This window comes from Aegilops tauschii, chromosome 1 (assembly GCF_002575655.3).
Source record: "Aegilops tauschii subsp. strangulata cultivar AL8/78 chromosome 1, Aet v6.0, whole genome shotgun sequence".
NCBI classification, from domain to species: domain Eukaryota; kingdom Viridiplantae; phylum Streptophyta; class Magnoliopsida; order Poales; family Poaceae; genus Aegilops; species Aegilops tauschii.
The window spans coordinates 8,629,964-8,648,305 of NC_053035.3; the positions used below are offsets into that span (position 1 = coordinate 8,629,964).

The 18,342-nt window shown below is 44.4% G+C and overlaps 1 pseudogene; it reads left to right on the plus strand.

The window, feature by feature from the left end:
- The first annotated feature begins 1,746 nt into the window (after positions 1-1,746).
- On the plus strand, positions 1,747-2,525 carry LOC109780914 (probable glutathione S-transferase GSTU6; annotated as a pseudogene).
- The last annotated feature ends 15,817 nt before the right edge of the window (positions 2,526-18,342 follow it).

Below are 18,342 nucleotides of genomic sequence, written 5' to 3' on the forward strand. Positions count from 1 at the left end.
TTCAGCAATTAGAATAAGGGGTATCACTGATCCACCAACGTCGGAAGCCCTAGCATGTCGTGAAGCGCTTGCTCTGGCTACGGACCTAGCTTTAACACATGTGATCATCGCCTCTGATTGCCAAGGAGTGGTCAAGGACATTCACATGCAGGAGGGAGGGATGTACGCAAGCATTGTGAAGGAAATTGTAGAGACAGCAAGAACCATCGATGACCGCACCTTCATCTTCGAGGGTAGAGTTACCAATCTTGAGACACATAGCCTCGCTAAGCACGCATTCGGTCTGGATTTGGGCGCCATGTGTGGCTGTTAAACCCCCCAGACCTTCGATGTATTCCCATGAACATTACTGAATTTTAATGAAGTGTGTTTAGATTAAAAAAAAAACTCAGAAAAAAACACCATCGCCATCGTCGGCCAGTCGCTCTTGTCTCTCCCTAGGGTTCGCTACGCCGGCGGTGAAGAGCAGCTGCGGTTCCATCAGGGCGCGAGCAGCGTAGCCGTGGAGTGGCGGAGCCAGCCGTTGCCCCGTCGAAGGTGTGACGCTCTCTAGCCCTCGAGGCGGCGGAGCCAGTCGCGGCCCCGTACAGGGTGCGACGCCGCCGGAGCCGTCGAGACCGTTGAGTCGGGGACCAAGCTGTTGGCACTGGTCCCGTACAATACGACGCTGACGAGTACTTTCCGCCAGAGAGGTAAGTACACAACCTGCTGCTCGATGCGTTCTAGCCGGCCGATACTTTTGGCCAACAAGTACGCACGTGCAACACAGCAAAGCAGGCACAAAGGCAGGTGGATCGGTTCTTCTCTGACCACAGCACACGTACACGTACACGTACGTATACCTGCAATCCGCCGGGTTTGCTTGATCAATCTAGACTAGCACAACACATGAACACGAGACGCTGATGGATCGCAACAGGAGCGTGTCACTCCTGGGATTTGTTATTGCTTTGATCTGAGTTACAAGTTACAAGGGGTATAGCTAGCTATATATAATAGTTAGGACTAAGACAAGCTAACCTACACAGTTAGGACATCTAATCCTACTACTATTAGGTGACTGTCCCAAGTCCGAGCCGGACTAGGCCACACATTGTGGTTATTTTCAACACAAGCATCGTCGCCACCGCCAATTTTTTTTGGACAATTGCTCTGCTGCTTGCCTCGCGTTGCATTGGTTTGGTGCTTGCTTTGCGCTGTAGAGGTGTCTTCAGTTTCAGTTGTGCAGAAACTACAGTTTCAGTTGTGCAAACAGCAGAGAAGCGGCAACAGCAGGAGAAATGCCAAACTGAGCTTGTAATTGATGTGAATTGAGTGTACACGTCAGTGAATAGTGTGACTGAGTGTTGTATCCAGACTGTAATCATGTAATTTGAGAGTGGAGTTTACTGAATTTGAGTGTGATTATTGTTACAAAATATTTAATGTGAATCACTAAGTTTCTGTGTACCGTAAGTATTGTACTATTGTGATCTAAGATTGTCAATTTGAGAGCATAATACTGGTGTTGTTAATTAAAGTGGATAGCATCTGTTGTTCAGAATGTGAGAGCATGTCTTTTCAGGAATACACAAGTCATAATGCTTGCTTTGGCTGCTGAATGTACAATGAGCATGCATACAGAAATTTGGAAATTTGAGTATTATCTTTGAAATGCATGGCAAAAGGAACAAAGCAAAACACAAAACAACTAGAGTTCAAATCTACAGTACACCCATAGTGAGCAAGGGAGAGCACAAGGGAGAAATGGCCAGCAAAGATAAGCTGAAGCTGTTGGGTACGTGGGTGAGCCCCTGGGCTGCCAGGGTGAAACTCACGCTCTATCTCATGGGCTTGAGCTACGAGAACGTCGAGTAGGACCTCAACAACAAGAGCGACCTCCTCCTCCCGTCCAAACCGGTGCACAAGAAGGTGCCCGTGCTCATCCACAATCGCAAGCCAATCTGTGAGTCGGTCGTCATTTTGCAGTACATCGATAAGGCCTATGACACTACAGGCCCCTCTCTCCTGCCTACTGACCCCTACGAATGTGTCATTGCCCGGTTCTTGGTAGACTACATTGACAACAAAGTTTACTCTTAAAGTGTCTACTTTGTGTTGTTGATTTCAATATGTATGTGGTGAGCTGATTAATGATGCTATTTGCTGCATGCAGCTAGTTATTCTGTGGAAACTGGCGTTCACAGCCAACAGAGACGAGGAGAAAACCGACGGGATAAAGCATATGCTAGCGGGGGTGATGACGCTAGAGGGGGCTCTCAAGGAACGTGCTAACGGGAAGCCCTTCTTTGGTGGTGCTAGCGTTGGATACGTGGATACTAGGTGGTCTGTTGGCGTTTCTCTAGGGAACTGAAGAGCTATGTGGTACCAAGCTCTTTGACATCGCCAACACCCCACTTCTGATAGTGTGGGTGGAGCGCTTCATCGCGCTGGACGCTGCCAAGGTGGCGCTGCCGGACGTCGACAAGTTGGTTGAGTTCGCAAAGATTAGGCGGGCCCAAATTGCTGCTTCTATCAAGAACTGAACTAAGCGGTCACCCAATTGGTTCAGATCAGAGAATAATAATTATAGTTATGTTTGTTGAAGTATATGTGCTGTATAGCTATGCATTATCTCTCAATTGGTGTCTCTCTCGCACATCTCATTTATCCAGTACTGTACCGAATAAGAAAGATGGAATGATCTTTCGTTACAACAACTTCTTTCTTTTCAAGATTTTTTATTTTCCCGCAGATCAAGGAGTAAATAATTGGTCTTTTACTATGATTCAAATCTAGACTTGGATGCTCATTCTTTTGGCGTAAATATTGTCAAACACTTTGCATTTTACTCTAACTGTACATTTGGCTGGTTTAGTTTCAAATAATCCCTCCATTTTTGTATACAAGGCCACTATCAAAATTACAATTTGCAGCTATACAAGGCCACTAACACCAATCAAGATAAAATTGATGAGGTTTGCCTCGTACTAGCAACCGAGGACATTAATACCCTATGCATGCATGCGGGGGTGAAAAGGTTGGTTTGAATGCACCGAATTAATCAACCAACGAGGAGTGAGAGAGTTGTCTTGTTGTGCGTTGGAGAGAAAAAATATGCATTAATTAACACGTCAAGCGAGGAGAAAAGACTAGTTTGCAACATTGGCTTAAGTGGCCATTAGTTTCTACATGGGTACCTGTAATATGGGTTTGTGGCCTTGTATACAAAAATGGAGGAAGTATCATATTGGTAAAGCACAGAAACCCAATCCCTAGTAGAGAAATGCCAGTCAAAATTAAGATGTACTGACTATTAATCATAGTATAAACGTTGTGTACCTGATTTTGGTTCAAACTATAATATGTTGGAAAGATCTTGGTTCAATCCCTAGTAGAGAAGGAAAAGGAAGAGACTAGTACATAGATGGATTTCTGAGGGTTTTATTCATGACAAGGATGGAAAGATCTTGTTGAATTAGGAGATACATATTTCCATGAGCTCGTTAATGGAACTTTAATACACACAAAATAGTGGCCGGCAGCACGAATCTCACAATGAATGTACGCTATGGATAAGGGGGTGTAGATGGGGTGCAGCTAGCGTTGGTATAGCCTCTACTTCCCCAAATTATAATGGTAACATATAATGTTGGGTTGGGGGTGTTGGGAAACGTAGCAGAAATTCAAAATTTTCTACGCATCACCAAGATCAATCTATGGAGTAATCTAGCAACGAGGGGAAGAGGAGTGCATCTACATACCCTTGTAAATCGCGAGCGGAAGCGTTCAAGAGAACGGGGTTGATGGAGTCGTACTCGTCGTGATCCAAATCACCGATGATCCTAGCGCCGAACGGACGGCACCTCCGCGTTCAACACACGTACGGAGCAGCGACGTCTCCTCCTTCTTGATCCAGCAAGGGGGGAGGAGAGGTTGATGGAGATCCAGCAGCACGACGGCGTGGTGGTGGAAGTAGTGGGATCCCGGCAAGGCTTCGCCAAGCGCAAGCGGGGAGGAAGAGGTGTTGCGGGAGGGAGAGGGAGGCGCCAGGGCTTGGGTATTGCTGCCCTCCCTTTCCCCCACTATATATAGGGCCAAGGGAGAGAGGGGGGGGGGGGCGCAGCCTTGGCCCTTCCTCCAAGGAAGGGTGCGGCCAGGGAGGAGTCCTTCCCCCCCAAGGCACCTCGGAGGTGCCTTCCCCCTTTAGGACTCTCCTTTTATCTTATCTCTTGGCGCATGGGCCTCTTGGGGCTGGTGCCCTTGGCCCATATAGGCCAAGGCGCACCCCCTACAGCCCATGTGGCCCCCCAGGGCTGGTGGACCCCCTTGGTGGACCCCCGGACCCCTTTCGGCACTCCCGGTACAATACCGATAAAGTGCGAAACTTTTCCGGCGACCAAAATAGGACTTCCCATATACAAATCTTTACCTCCGGACCATTCCGGAACTCCTCGTGACGTCTGGGATCTCATCCGGGACTCCGAACAACTTTCGGGTTACCGCATACTAATATCTCTATAACCCTAGCGTCACCGAACCTTAAGTGTGTAGACCCTACGGGTTCGGGAACCATGCAGACATGACCGAGACGTTCTCCGGTCAATAACCAACAGCGGGATCTGGATACCCATGTTGGCTCCCACATGTTCCACGATGATCTCATCGGATGAACCACGATGTCGGGGATTCAATCAATCCCGTATACAATTCCCTTTGTCCATCGGTATGTTACTTGCCCGAGATTCGATCGTCGGTATCCCGATACCTTGTTCAATCTCGTTACCGGCAAGTCTCTTTACTCGTTCCGTAACTCACATCATTCCGTGATCAACTCCTTGGTCACATTGTGCACATTATGATGATGTCCTACCGAGTGGGCCCAGAGATACCTCTCCGTTTACACGGAGTGACAAATCCCAGTCTCGATTCGTGCCAACCCAACAGACACTTTCGGAGATACCTGTAGTGCACCTTTATAGCCACCCAGTTACGTTGTGACGTTTGGTACACCCAAAGCATTCCTACGGTATCCGGGAGTTGCACAATCTCATGGTCTAAGAAAATGATACTTGACATTAGAAAAGCTCTTAGCAAACGAACTACACAATCTTGTGCTAGGCTTAGGATTGGGTCTTGTCCATCACATCATTCTCCTAATGATGTGATCCCGTTATCAATGACATCCAATGTCCATGGTCAGGAAACCGTAACCATCTATTGATCAACGAGCTAGTCAACTAGAGGCTTACTAGGGACATGGTGTTGTCTATGTATCCACACATGTATCTGAGTTTCCTATCAATACAATTCTAGCATGGATAATAAACGATTATCATGAACAAGGAAAAATAATAATAACCAATTTATTATTGCCTCTAGGGCATATTTCCAACAGTCTCCCACTTGCACTAGAGTCAATAATCTAGTTCACATCACCATGTGATTAACACTCACAGGTCACATCACCATCTGACCAACATCTAAAGAGTTTACTAGAGTCAACAATCTAGTTCACATCACTATGTGATTAAGACTCAGTGAGTTCTGGTTTGATCATGTTATGCTTGTGAGAGAGGTTATTAGTCAACGGGTCTGAAACTTTCAGATCCGTGTGTGCTTTACGAATATCTATGTCATCTTGTGGATGCTACCACGCGCTACTTGGAGCCATTTCAAATAACTGCTATACTATACGAATCCGGTTTACTACTCAGAGTCATCCGGATTAGTGTCAAAGTTCGCGTCGACGTAACCCTTTACGACGAACTCCCTTTCACCTCCATAATCGAGAAAATTCCTTAGTCCACTAGGTACTAAGGATAAGTTCGACCGCTGTCATGTGATCCATTTCCGGATCACTATTGTACCCCTTGACCAACTCATGGCAAGACACACTTCATGTGCGGTACACAGCATAGCATACTGTAGAGCCTACGTCTAAAGCATACGGGACGACCTTCGTCCTTTCTCTCTCTTCTGCTGTGGTCAGGTCTTGAGTCTTACTCAATACTCACACCTTGTAACACAGCCAAGAACTCCTTCTTTGCTGATCTATTTTGAACTCTTTCAAAATCATGTCAAGGTGTGCGTTCTTTGAAAGTATCATCGGGCGTCTTGATCTATCTCTATAGATCTTGATGCTCAATATGTAAGCAGCTTTTATCCAGGTCTTCCTTTGAAAAGCTCCTTTCAAACAACCCTTTATGCTTTCCAGAAATTCTACATCATTTCAGATCAACAATATGTCATTCACATATACTTATCAGAAATGTTGTAGCGCTCCCACTCACTTTATTGTAAATACAAGTTTCTAACAAACTTTGTATAAACCCAAAAACTTTGATCACTCCATCAAAGCGTATATTCTGACTCTGAGATGCTTGCTCTAGTCCATGGAAGGATCGCTGGAGCTAGCATACCTTTTAGCATCCTTAGGATCGACAAAAACCTTCTGGTTGTATCACATACAACCTTTCCTCAAGAAAATCTTCGAGGAAACAATGTTTTGACATCCTATCTGCAAGACTGCTAATACAATTCCAACAGACACTTAGCATCGCTACGAGTGAGAAAGTCTCATCGTAGTCAACTCCTTGAACTTGTCGGACAACATCTTAACGACAAGCCGAGCTTTCTTAATGGTGAGACTTACCATTATTGTCTGTCTTCCTTTTAAAATCCATCTGCACCCAACAGCCTTACGACCATCAAGTACATGGATCCTCTCTCGGATTTTATGGCCTCGAGCCATTCGTCGGAATATGGGCCCACCATCGCTTCCCCATGGCTCGTAGGTTCATTGTTGTCTAGCAACATGACTTCCAAGACAGGATCACACATTACTCTGAAGTAGTACGCATCCTCGTCGTCCTACGAGGTTTGGTAGTGACTTGATCCGAAGTTTCATGATCACTATCATAAGCTTCCACTTCAATTGGTGTAGGTGCCACAAGAACAACTTCTTGTGCCCTGCTACACACTAGTTGAAGTGACGGTTCAATAACCTTATCAAGTCTCCACCATCCTCCCACTCAATTCTTTCGAGAGAAACTTTTCCTCGAGAAAGGACTCGTTTCTAGAAGCAATTACTTTTGCTTCCAGATCTGAAATAGGAGGTACACCCAACTATTTTGGGTGTTCTATGAAGATGCATATATCCGCTTTGGGTTCGAGCTTATCAGCATGAAACTTTTTCACATAAGCGTCGCAGCCCCAAACTTTTAAGAAACGACAACTTAGGTTTCTCTAAACGGTGTCGTCTCAACGGAATTGCGTGGTGCCCCTTTTAAAGTGAATGCGGTTGTCTCTAATGCCTAACCCATAAACGATAGTGGTAATTTGATAAGAAACATCATGGTATGCACCATATCCAATAGGGTGCAGTTATGATGTTCGGACACACCATCACACTATGGTGTTCCAGGCGGTATTAATTGTGAAACACTTTCCACAATGTCTTAATTGTGTGCCAAACTCGTAACTCAGATACTCATCTCTATGATCATATCACAGACATTTTATCCTCTTGTCACGACGATCTTCAACTTCACTCTGAAATTACTTGAACCTTTCAATAATTCAGACTTGTGTTTCATCAAGTAAATACACTCAGCATCTACTCAAATCATGTGTGAAGTAAGAACATAACGATATCCACTGCATGCCTCAGCATTCATTGGACTGCACACATCAAAATGTATTACTTCCAACAAGTTGCTCTCTTGTTCCATCTTAGTGAAAACGAGGCCTTTCAGTCATCTTGCCCATGTGGTATGATTTGCATGTCTCAAGTGATTCAAAAATCAAGTGAGTCCAAACGATCCATCTGCATGGAGTTTCTTCATGCATATATACCAATAGACATGGTTCGCATGTCTCAATCTTTTCAAAAACGAGTGAGTCCAAAGATTCATCTACATGAAGCTTCTTCATGCGTTCTATACCAATATGACTCAAATGGCAGTGCCACAAGTATGTGGAACTATCATTACTATTTTATATCTTTTGGCACGAACATGTGTATCACTACGATCGAGATTCATTTTAGGTGCAAGACCATTTAAGGTACTATTCAAATAAAAGAGTAACCATTATTCTCCTTAAATGAATAACCGTATTGCAATAAACATAATCCAATCATGCTCAACGCAAACACCAAATCTCGATGGTAGAGGGAGCATGCGATGCTTGATCACATCAACCTTGGAAACACTTCCAACATACATCGTCATCTCACCTTTAGCTAGTCTCCATTTATTCCGCAGCTTTTATTTCGAGTTACTAACACTTAGCAACCGAACCGGTATCTAATACCCTGGTGCTGCTAGGAGTACTAGTAAAGTACACATTCATATAATGTATATCCAATATACTTCTGTCGACCTTGCCTGCCTTCTCATCTACCAAGTATCTAGGGTAGTACTGCTTCAGTGACCGTTCCCCTCATTACAGAAGCACTTAGTCTCGGGTTTGGGTTCAACCTTGGGATTCTTCACTAGAGCAGCAAATGATTTACTGTTTCATGAAGTATCCCTTTTTGCCCTTGCCCTTCTTAAACTAGTGGTTTTACTAACCATCAACAATTGATGCTCCTTCTTGATTTCTACTCTCGCGGTGTTAAACATCGCGAATAGCTCAAGGATCATCATAACTATCCCTGATATGTTATAGTTCATCACGAAGCTCTACTAGCTTGGTGGCAGTGACTATGGAGAACCATCACTATCTCATCTGGGAGATTAACTCCCACTCGATTCAAGCGATTGTAGTACTCAGACAATCTGAGCACATGCTCAACGATTGAGCTTTTCTCCCTTAGTTTGCAGGCTTAAAAAACTTGTCAGAGGTCTCATACCTCTTGACGTGGGCACTAGTCTGAAATCCCAATTTCAGTCTTCGGAACATCTCACATGTTGTGCGACGTTTCAAAAACGTCTCTGGTGCCACAATTCTAAACCGTTAGCATTACGCACTAAACTATCACGTAGTCATCAAAATGTGTATGTCATATGTTTCACAACATCTACAGACGACGCTGAAGTTCAGCACACCGAGCGGTGCATTAAGGACATAAGCCTTCTGTGCAGCAATGAGGACAATCCTCAGTTTACGGACCCAGTCCGCATAATTGCTACTACCAACTTTCAACTAAATTTTCTCTAGGAACATATCTTAAACAGTAGAACTAAAGCGTATGACATAATTTGTAAAGACCTTTTGACTATGTTCATGATAATGAAGTTCATCTGATTATTGAACTCCCACTCAGATAGACATCCCTCTAGTCATCTAAGTGATACATGATCCGAGTCAAACTAGGCCGTGTCCGATCATCACGTGAGACGGACTAGTCATCATCGGTGAACATCTCCATGTTGATCGTATCTGCTATACGACTCATGTTCGACCTTTCGGTCTCTTGTGTTCCGAGGCCATGTCTGTACATGCTAGGCTCGTCAAGTCAACCTAAGTGTTTCGCATGTGTTCCGAGGCCATGTCTGTACATGCTAGGCTCGTCAACACCCGTTGTATTCGAATGTTAGAATCTATCACACCCGATCATCACGTGGTGCTTCAAAACAACGAACCTTCACAACGGTGCGCAGTTAGGGGGAACACGTCTCTTGAAATTTTAGTGAGGGATCATCTTACTTACTACCGTCGTTCTAAGCAAATAAGATGCAAAACATGATAAACATCACATGCAATCAAATAGTGACATGATATGGCCAATATCATTTTGCTCCTTTGATCTCCATCTTCGGGGCACCATGATCATCTTTGTCACCGGCATGACACCATGATCTCCATCATCATGATCTCCATCATTGTGTCTTCATGAAGTTGTCACGCCAACGATTACTTCTACTTCGATGGCTAACGCGCTTAGCAATAAAGTAAAGTAACTTACATGGCGTTATTCAATGACACGCAGGTCATACAAAAAATAAAGACAACTCCTATGGCTCCTGCTGGTTGTCATACTCATCGACATGCAAGTCGTGATTCCTATTACAAGAATATGATCAATCTCATACATCACATATATCATTCATCACATCTTCTGGCCATATCAAATCACATAGCACATGCTGCAAAAACAAGTTAGACGTCCTCTAATTGTTGTTGCAAGTTTTTACGTGGCTTGTATAGGTTTCTAGCAAGAACGTTTCTTACCTACGTAAAACCACAACATGATATGCCAATTTCTATTTACCCTTCATAAGGACCCTTTTCATCGAATCCGTTCCGACTAAAGTGGGAGAGACAGACACCCGCTAGCCACCTTATGCAACTAGTGCATGTCAGTCGGTGGAACCTGTCTCACGTAAGCGTACGTGTAAGGTCGGTCCGGGCCGCTTCATCCCACAATGCCGCCGAAACAAGATAAGACTAGTAGCGGCAAGAAGAATTGGCAACATCTACGCCCACAACTACTTTGTGTTCTACTCGTGCATAGAAACTACGCATAGACCTAGCTCATGATGCCACTGTTGGGAAACGTAGCAGAAATTCAAAATTTTCTACGCATCACCAAGATCAATCTATGGAGTAATCTAGCAACGAGGGGAAGGGGAGTGCATCTACATACCCTTGTAGATCGCGAGCGGAAGCGTTCAAGAGAACGGGGTTGATGGAGTCGTACTCGTCGTGATCCAAATCACCGATGATCCTAGCGCCGAACGGACGACACCTCCGCGTTCAACACACGTACGGAGCAGCGACGTCTCCTCCTTCTTGATCCAGCAAGGGGGGAGGAGAGGTTTATGGAGATCCAGCAGCACGACGGCGTGGTGGTGGAAGTAGCGGGATCCCGGCAGGGCTTCGCCAAGCGCAAGCGGGGAGGAAGAGGTGTCACGGGAGGGAGAGGGAGGCACCAGGGCTTGGGTATTGCTGCCCTCCCTTCCAACCACTATATATAGGGCCAAGGGAGAGGGGGGGGGGGCGCAGCCCTGGCCCTTCCTCCAAGGAAGGGTGCGGCCAGGGAGGAGTCCTTCCCCCCCAAGGCACCTCGGAGGTGCCTTCCCCCTTTAGGACTCTCCTTTTATCTTATCTCTTGGCGCATGGGCCTCTTGGTGCTGGTGACCTTGGCCCATATAGGCCAAGGCGCACCCCCTACAGCCCATGTGGCCCCCCGGGGCTGGTGGACCCCCTTGGTGGACCCCCGGACCCCTTTCGGCACTCCCGGTACAATACCGATAAAGTGCGAAACTTTTCCGACGACCAAAATAGGACTTCCCATATATAAATCTTTACCTCCGGACCATTCCGGAACTCCTCGTGACGTCTGGGATCTCATCCGGGACGCCGAACAACTTTCGGGTTACCGCATACTAATATCTCTATAACCCTAGCGTCACCGAACCTTAAGTGTGTAGACCCTACGGGTTCGGGAACCATGCAGACATGACCGAGACGTTCTCCGGTCAATAACCAACAGCGGGATCTGGATACCCATGTTGGCTCCCACATGTTCCACGATGATCTCACCGGATGAACCACGATGTCGGGGATTCAATCAATCCCGTATACAATTCCCTTTGTCCATCGGTATGTTACTTGCCCGAGATTCGATTGTCGGTATCCCGATACCTTGTTCAATCTCGTTACCGGCAAGTCTCTTTACCTGTTCCGTAACTCACATCATCCCGTGATCAACTCCTTGGTTACATTGTGCACATTATGATGATGTCCTACCGAGTGGGCCCAGAGATACCTCTCCGTTTACATGGAGTGACAAATCTCAGTCTCGATTCGTGCCAACCCAACAGACACTTTCGGAGATACCTGTAGTGCACCTTTATAGCCACCCAGTTACGTTGTGACGTTTGGTACACCCAAAGCATTCCTACGGTATCCGGGAGTTGCACAATCTCATGGTCTAAGGAAATGATACTTGACATTAGAAAAGCTCTTAGCAAACGAACTACACGATCTTGTGCTAGGCTTAGGATTGGGTCTTGTCCATCACATCATTCTCCTAATGATGTGATCCCGTTATCAACGACATCCAATGTCCATGGTCAGGAAACCGTAACCATCTATTGATCAACGAGCTAGTCAACTAGAGGCTTACTAGGGACATGGTGTTGTCTATGTATCCACACATGTATCTGAGTTTCCTATCAATACAATTCTAGCATGGATAATAAACGATTATCATGAACAAGGAAAAATAATAATAACCAATTTATTATTGCCTCTAGGGCATATTTCCAACAGGGGGAAGGGGGCCCTTTGCCCCCCCCCCCCCCCCCCCCCCCAGGCAGGCATATCATAATTGGTGAAAGATTTTTATAGAGGTTTACATTAAGGAGAGTGTAGTCATTTTACATGTCTGAAAAATATAATTCGTCTACATTGTTAAACAATAAAGCAATGGTAGATCGTAAGATTCGCCGACTCTTTCTAAAGGAAATGAAGATCAAGGAATTATCAAGCAATTGAATTTATTACATGCTTGATCACTTAGTGTCTTTATGCCTACCAATCAATTGCCTTCTCTTGTGAAGTCAGATGCTTTGCATGTGTTATACCGTAGCCATTGTGAAGGATTCGGAAATCATCATGTCAAAGATATTAGAAGACTTATTCATTTGAGATAGATGAACATAGATGAGACACACATATATAACCGGGCTCCCTAAAAAAAGGCGACTTGGAGTGTCTAGAGATGCTTGCTAAAGATTCTACAGTTTTCTCTGTGCTACTTAAATCAGTTAGTCGGCTAAAAATCTGGTAATCTGTCTGTTGCAACTTGCACTAAACTACCAAATGTGATATAGAAACATGGAGAGCTTGAAAGATCTAGGGGGTAAAAACCCATTTGTGCATCACTAAAGTCGAAGAACTAGGCTAACTAGTAAATCCGACGAGGCTGAGAATTAGTTGGTACACCGGCAAGTCTGGCAGTGCAAGCTATAAAGAAAAGTTAGTATCCTCACTTTGTAAAGTAGATAACTTCAACATTGGAACCCCGTGTATTACTTTTCACTTTGAAGAAGATGATGGCTTCATAAGATATTTGTGCTTTCCAAGCCTCAATAATGTCAGAAACATTTGTCTCCTGAAAGGAGATATCCGTTTGATCGTCAAGTGGTTGCTTTCACTAAAGGAAGATAGAGCGACAGCAACTTGAGATGGTAGGAAGCATATCTAGCCTGGTCAATTTTCAATTTTGGTCCGATTTTGATGATTGTTCCATCAACATCATTAGTGCGGGATTCTGACGGTAATCTTTTTAGCCTGGCAGTGGTTTTTATTTTGGCATCCAACACCTCGCCAGCCTTGCTACCATCCATGTTTGTATATATTGCACTGGAGTCAAGGCTGTGGATGTGAAGGTTGTGGAGTTTACTTTTAAGAGCATGTCCGAGCCCCGTGACAGGGAAACTGGTCATGTAGTTTTCTTTGTTTTGGTAGAGAACTCGAGCCTTGCCTGTTGTGGCTTAAATTCTCCTGCTGTTTCTAATTTAATTGAATGTGCAAATCCCCCCCCTCAACTGTAAGGCTTGACCATGTAAAGTTGAATGAACTACTTCGTGATTTGATAGATTCCTAGCCTGCACAATTTAGCTGAAAATTACGATTCCTAGCCTGAATAACATAGCAAAACACTTCAAAAAAAATTCTAAACTTTGTGGGAATGATGATCAACAAATGTTATGGGTTCTTGCAAAGTTTCGTGGTCAAATAACATTAGAGGAGCTCTGTACAAAAAAGAAAAAAAATTAGAGCTGCTCGAATGTTATTTGACCACCAAATTTTGCTAATCGTTCCGCTCTTCTGTGGCGGAGCCCCAGTCAAGGTTCGTGTCTGGGATGACAGTCGTTGATTGTGGTTGCTCCTGAGTTGTGCCATGGGGGCCGGTATGCCCGCCGATGCATTCGGCTGTTTGCAAAGTCCTGGTATTGTGATCTCCCGACGACACCCCACATCTACTTGTGTCTCTCGTGGTGATGTCTTATGTCCGACAGCTAGGTCGTGCCTTGTTCGGTTTTTCGGCCCGGTTTCCCTTATAAACGGGTCAATTTGTTAAGGTTTTTGATCCGGTTTTCCTTATAAACTGGATCACTACTCAGGCTTTTTGGCCACTTTGAGCAATATATTCATGTGGGGAAACTCCCCCCGGTGATTCTCAAAAAAACCACCAAACTTTGCAAGCGCCAATAACATTTGTTGATGATCATTCCCACAAAGTTTCAGAATTTTTTGAAATGTTTTGCTATGTTTTCTTGCGTGGGTGCACCGTGGGTGCACCGAGCTAGGGTGTAGAAAAACCACACTCTTTCCCCAAATGGTTAATCTTTCCCCACAATTTATCTGTGGATGCAATCTTGGATCAGGTCCATATCTTATGCACCTTGTTGGTTTCTTTTGATCTTACTATTGTACTGTGTATCGTGCATGGTTCTCATCTGCCCACGTCCTACCTTCTTTTGCCATCATTTAGATCTTAAGACGTACCTTCGTTTGCCATCCCAATCTTAAGAAACCAGACGTACAATTATGCAAAGGTGAGAAATGGTCTGCTTGCTTATGAAAAGCACAAAACAAATGCATTAAATAGTAGGCTAGCTTTGTATGTATTTGTTTGAGCCCGGGATTTGCCGTCATGAATGTAGCTCTAGATTCATCGTGTACCCTTGTGGTGGGAGTGATGGTGTCCTTGGCCAAAATATTGTACAGAATGGTGGTATAGAGTCTGGTTGTTAATTAGGTGCTTGATTTCGTCTACACCCGTGTTACTTTTTTTCCCTTGCTATTGATTTATTTATTTGCCCGATATGCTTTAACTTCGTTATAGGAGACGGACAAATTATACACCCTATGTTCCTAAATATAAGACGTTTTGGCAGTTCAATTTAAACAACCAGAATGTCTTATTTAGAAACCGAGATAGCATTTGTGTTAGGCACTGTCACATTGTTTGTTGGACTGCATCAAATATTTGGAGGATTGTACAAAATAATAACATAGAAGTAGGGGAATTCTTCATGTTTGTCGCGTGAGGAATGAACAAAATATTTGGAGTACATATTATGCTTATGGTATTTGTGCTTTCCTGCGTGTGCGGATTCAAGTCCTCGCGGACTCGAATCCGACTCCTATTTGTGCTCTGTTAATATAATTTCTAGTTCCTCCTACGTGCATGCTCACTCATTTACAGTCTATCAAAGAGAATGGAAGCGTGCTATGTACTTATCCTACATTAGAGGCTGACTTGACTCTGAAGTTTACTAGCATTGACAAAGATACGAAGATTCATTCACTCCCCTTGCTGACTGACTGGCTCAACTTGTAATTATTATCAGATTCTGTGCTGCAAAGCAAGTACATTTTGCTCACTTGGGAGGAGGCAAGGATCATCCTGTTCTGCTGACTGTCCTCACATCTCTTGCTCAAAAAAATTCTGGGCCATTCATTGTATTACTGTACACCGAGACAAGTCAGATGGCCGCTAAGATTTCTTAGCTGCAAGGAAGAAATTGAACTATGCGTTCTATGCTGCCGACTGTTCGGGTGTGATGTTTTGAACGTTAGGCTGTGTGGGACGAGTATTCTGCTCATCAGTTGGTGGTAGTTTCTGTTGCCTTCATACTTACTTCGGTGATACTTTGTTCTTGATAGCATGGCCATGTGCCACTGGAAACTTGATCTGAAAACGATTTTACTGTAAATATAAAGACTGTTCAATTTGGTGATGAAATCTGGGAGCAGAGCTATGATCTTGTTATATATTAAAAAAACTTCTTATTTGTCACAGAGGAAGAAGAATTAATTGCCTTTTGAGTGCTTGTTGATAGCATGAGTTGGACATTGATTTTTTTTTTTGAGAATCACCCGGGGGGGGGGGGGGGGGGGGAGCTCCCCCACCTGAATATGTTGGTCTAACTGCTGCAAAAGCAGCAGGTACAGAATTACAGAGGCACGGTACAACGTGCAGAGAGGTAGGAACACCACGAGAAGACGTCCTCTTTGTCACACGTTTCGACAAGACGGTGTGACCAAAGGTCTAAGTCAGAGACAAGGTTTCTCAGGGTTATGACAGATCATTGATCAATATTGCTAAAGAGCATGTCATTATGTGCTGCCCAAATCTTCCAGAGTAGTGCGAGGAGAACGAAGGACCAGGCATTCTTGGGGAGGTGTTGAGGCAGCGGAGTGTCCCAGAGCTCATTGATGTCGTCGGCCGAGGGCAGGAGACCTACACGTTGCCATATCCTGTTGGCAAGAGGACATGTGATGAAGAGATGAATGGAGTCTTCAGGTAACATAGCACAACGGGGGCATAAATCGGAGGAGATTATATGCTTGTGAGCAAGATTCACTCTAGTGCTGAGGCGGTCTTTGAAGAGAAGCCATGCAAAAATCTTTATTTTGCGAGGAGCCTTGGTTCCCCAGATGAGAGGGGCAATGAGATCTCTGTCTGGCCTGGTCATGAGGGTGCCGTATGCTTGCTTGGTGGAGAAGTCATGACACCTGAGTAGGAACCGTTGATCTTCCTCTGTCGAAGGCGCGAAATCCTGCAAAATAGCCAAAAGCGAGACAAGCTCTTGGTCTGCTGTAAGAGAGAGACGATTACGGATATTAGCTTCGATACCGAAACGCAAAATGTTAGCCACTTTAACCAGCTGCAGGGTGGAGTGTGAGAAAAGGTGCGGGAAGGTGGTAGCTAAGGGTTTTGGGGTGATCCAGGTATCCATCCAGAAATATGTGTGTGTTCCACTGTTTGTTAGCACAAAGGAAATTGACTGGAGGGTTGGGATTTGTTGGGAAATCGTGCGGCACAAGAAAGAGGTTTGGGGGGCCGAGGAGACTAAGGCGTTGGGGTGTTGGAGATCTAGCCAATCTAGCCAAGGTGCCTGTGCGGAGGAGAGTGCTTTGGCAACAAACTTCATTAGGAGGCAATTATTTTGAACATACAGGTTTTGAGCCCTAAACCACCAAATTTTTTGGTGAACAAACGTTTTTCCAGGCAATCAGGCATTGAGCCCCTGAGCAAGCATCTTCTCCGGCCCAGAAAAATGACCTTCTCAGTGAGTCAATGATTTTGAGGGTTTTCTTTGGGATGCGGAAGACGGACATAAAGTAGGTAAGAAGAGAGTCGAGGACCGCTGAGATAAGAATGAGCCGATCGCCTCTGTCCAAAAGCTTGGCTCCAGTTGGACATTGATTGAAACAGGATTTTTTATATATACAATATCATAGTTGAAACAGTTATTTATATAATATGGCACATCGAAACCCAGGTTAATTGTTCATGAATTCTAGAGTAATCAAATGCTCCCCACTTTAGGACTTGGTAAACGAGACATATGAGTATTTTACAAACATGCATGCACGAAGTAAGAAAACTAATAATTTTATCCACGTGAAAAATAATGTGAATGTTTTTATTAGGCAGCAAGACAAATGCTTGCAATACTGTTCCTGTAATCGTATCAGTAGTAGTACACTACCTATTTTTTCAGTGATGTATAGTTTCCTTGGTAAGGTAACTTATATCGATGTTGGTTCTCAAAAGGACAAATTGAAAATCTATGTTGGTTCTCAAAAGGACAATTTGGGAAATGTCCCGTGTAAATATCTGGCTATGTAGGAAGGATGCGACTGCCCAACTCATTCCACCAGTCAGCAGGATGCCTTGATAAGGAAAACGGACGGCATCTAATTGTCGACGGCTTCAAACATGATTATTGGTCGCTAGTGATAAAAGCACAGCTTGTTCTAGCAAGTATAACCATACAATATATCATATGATAACCATTCGTACCATATATATATCACATCAATCAAACAACCATATTATATGGAACTCAGCTGATCTAGAGCATCAAATTTGGCTAGTTTCCAGAGACGTCACACCAACCGGACGCAATATTTAGTGGTTTCTTCCTAGTACATCCAAATTTTATCTCTTGAAAAGACAAACACAATTTGAATATAGCTGGTTGTCACATGCATGCCAGATCAATCAGCTAACTATATTATATAGCATCAAATGAGGATGGTCTCTGATGCTCTCTTGACAAAAGATGCTTAAGCTTCTAGAGTTAGAGCATGTGAAGACACCGACCGTGGCAACGTAGGACCGAGGTACATTGACCAATAAATAATACCATCAAGCAACACCATTTGCAGACAAAATTACCAATTTGCGCATCGATATATTCTGGACCCCGGCCGAGCCATGTGTGTACTGCATAGATAGATTCCGAGACACACATGCATCCAGCAGCCGGGAAATTGTCCGGCATGGGCGACGTGGCTAGCTGGTTGGTCTATAATAAGAGGAGCTACAAGGCCGTGTGCTTCTTTGTTCATCAGCAGTTCATTCATCTCTGCCACTCAGCTGTG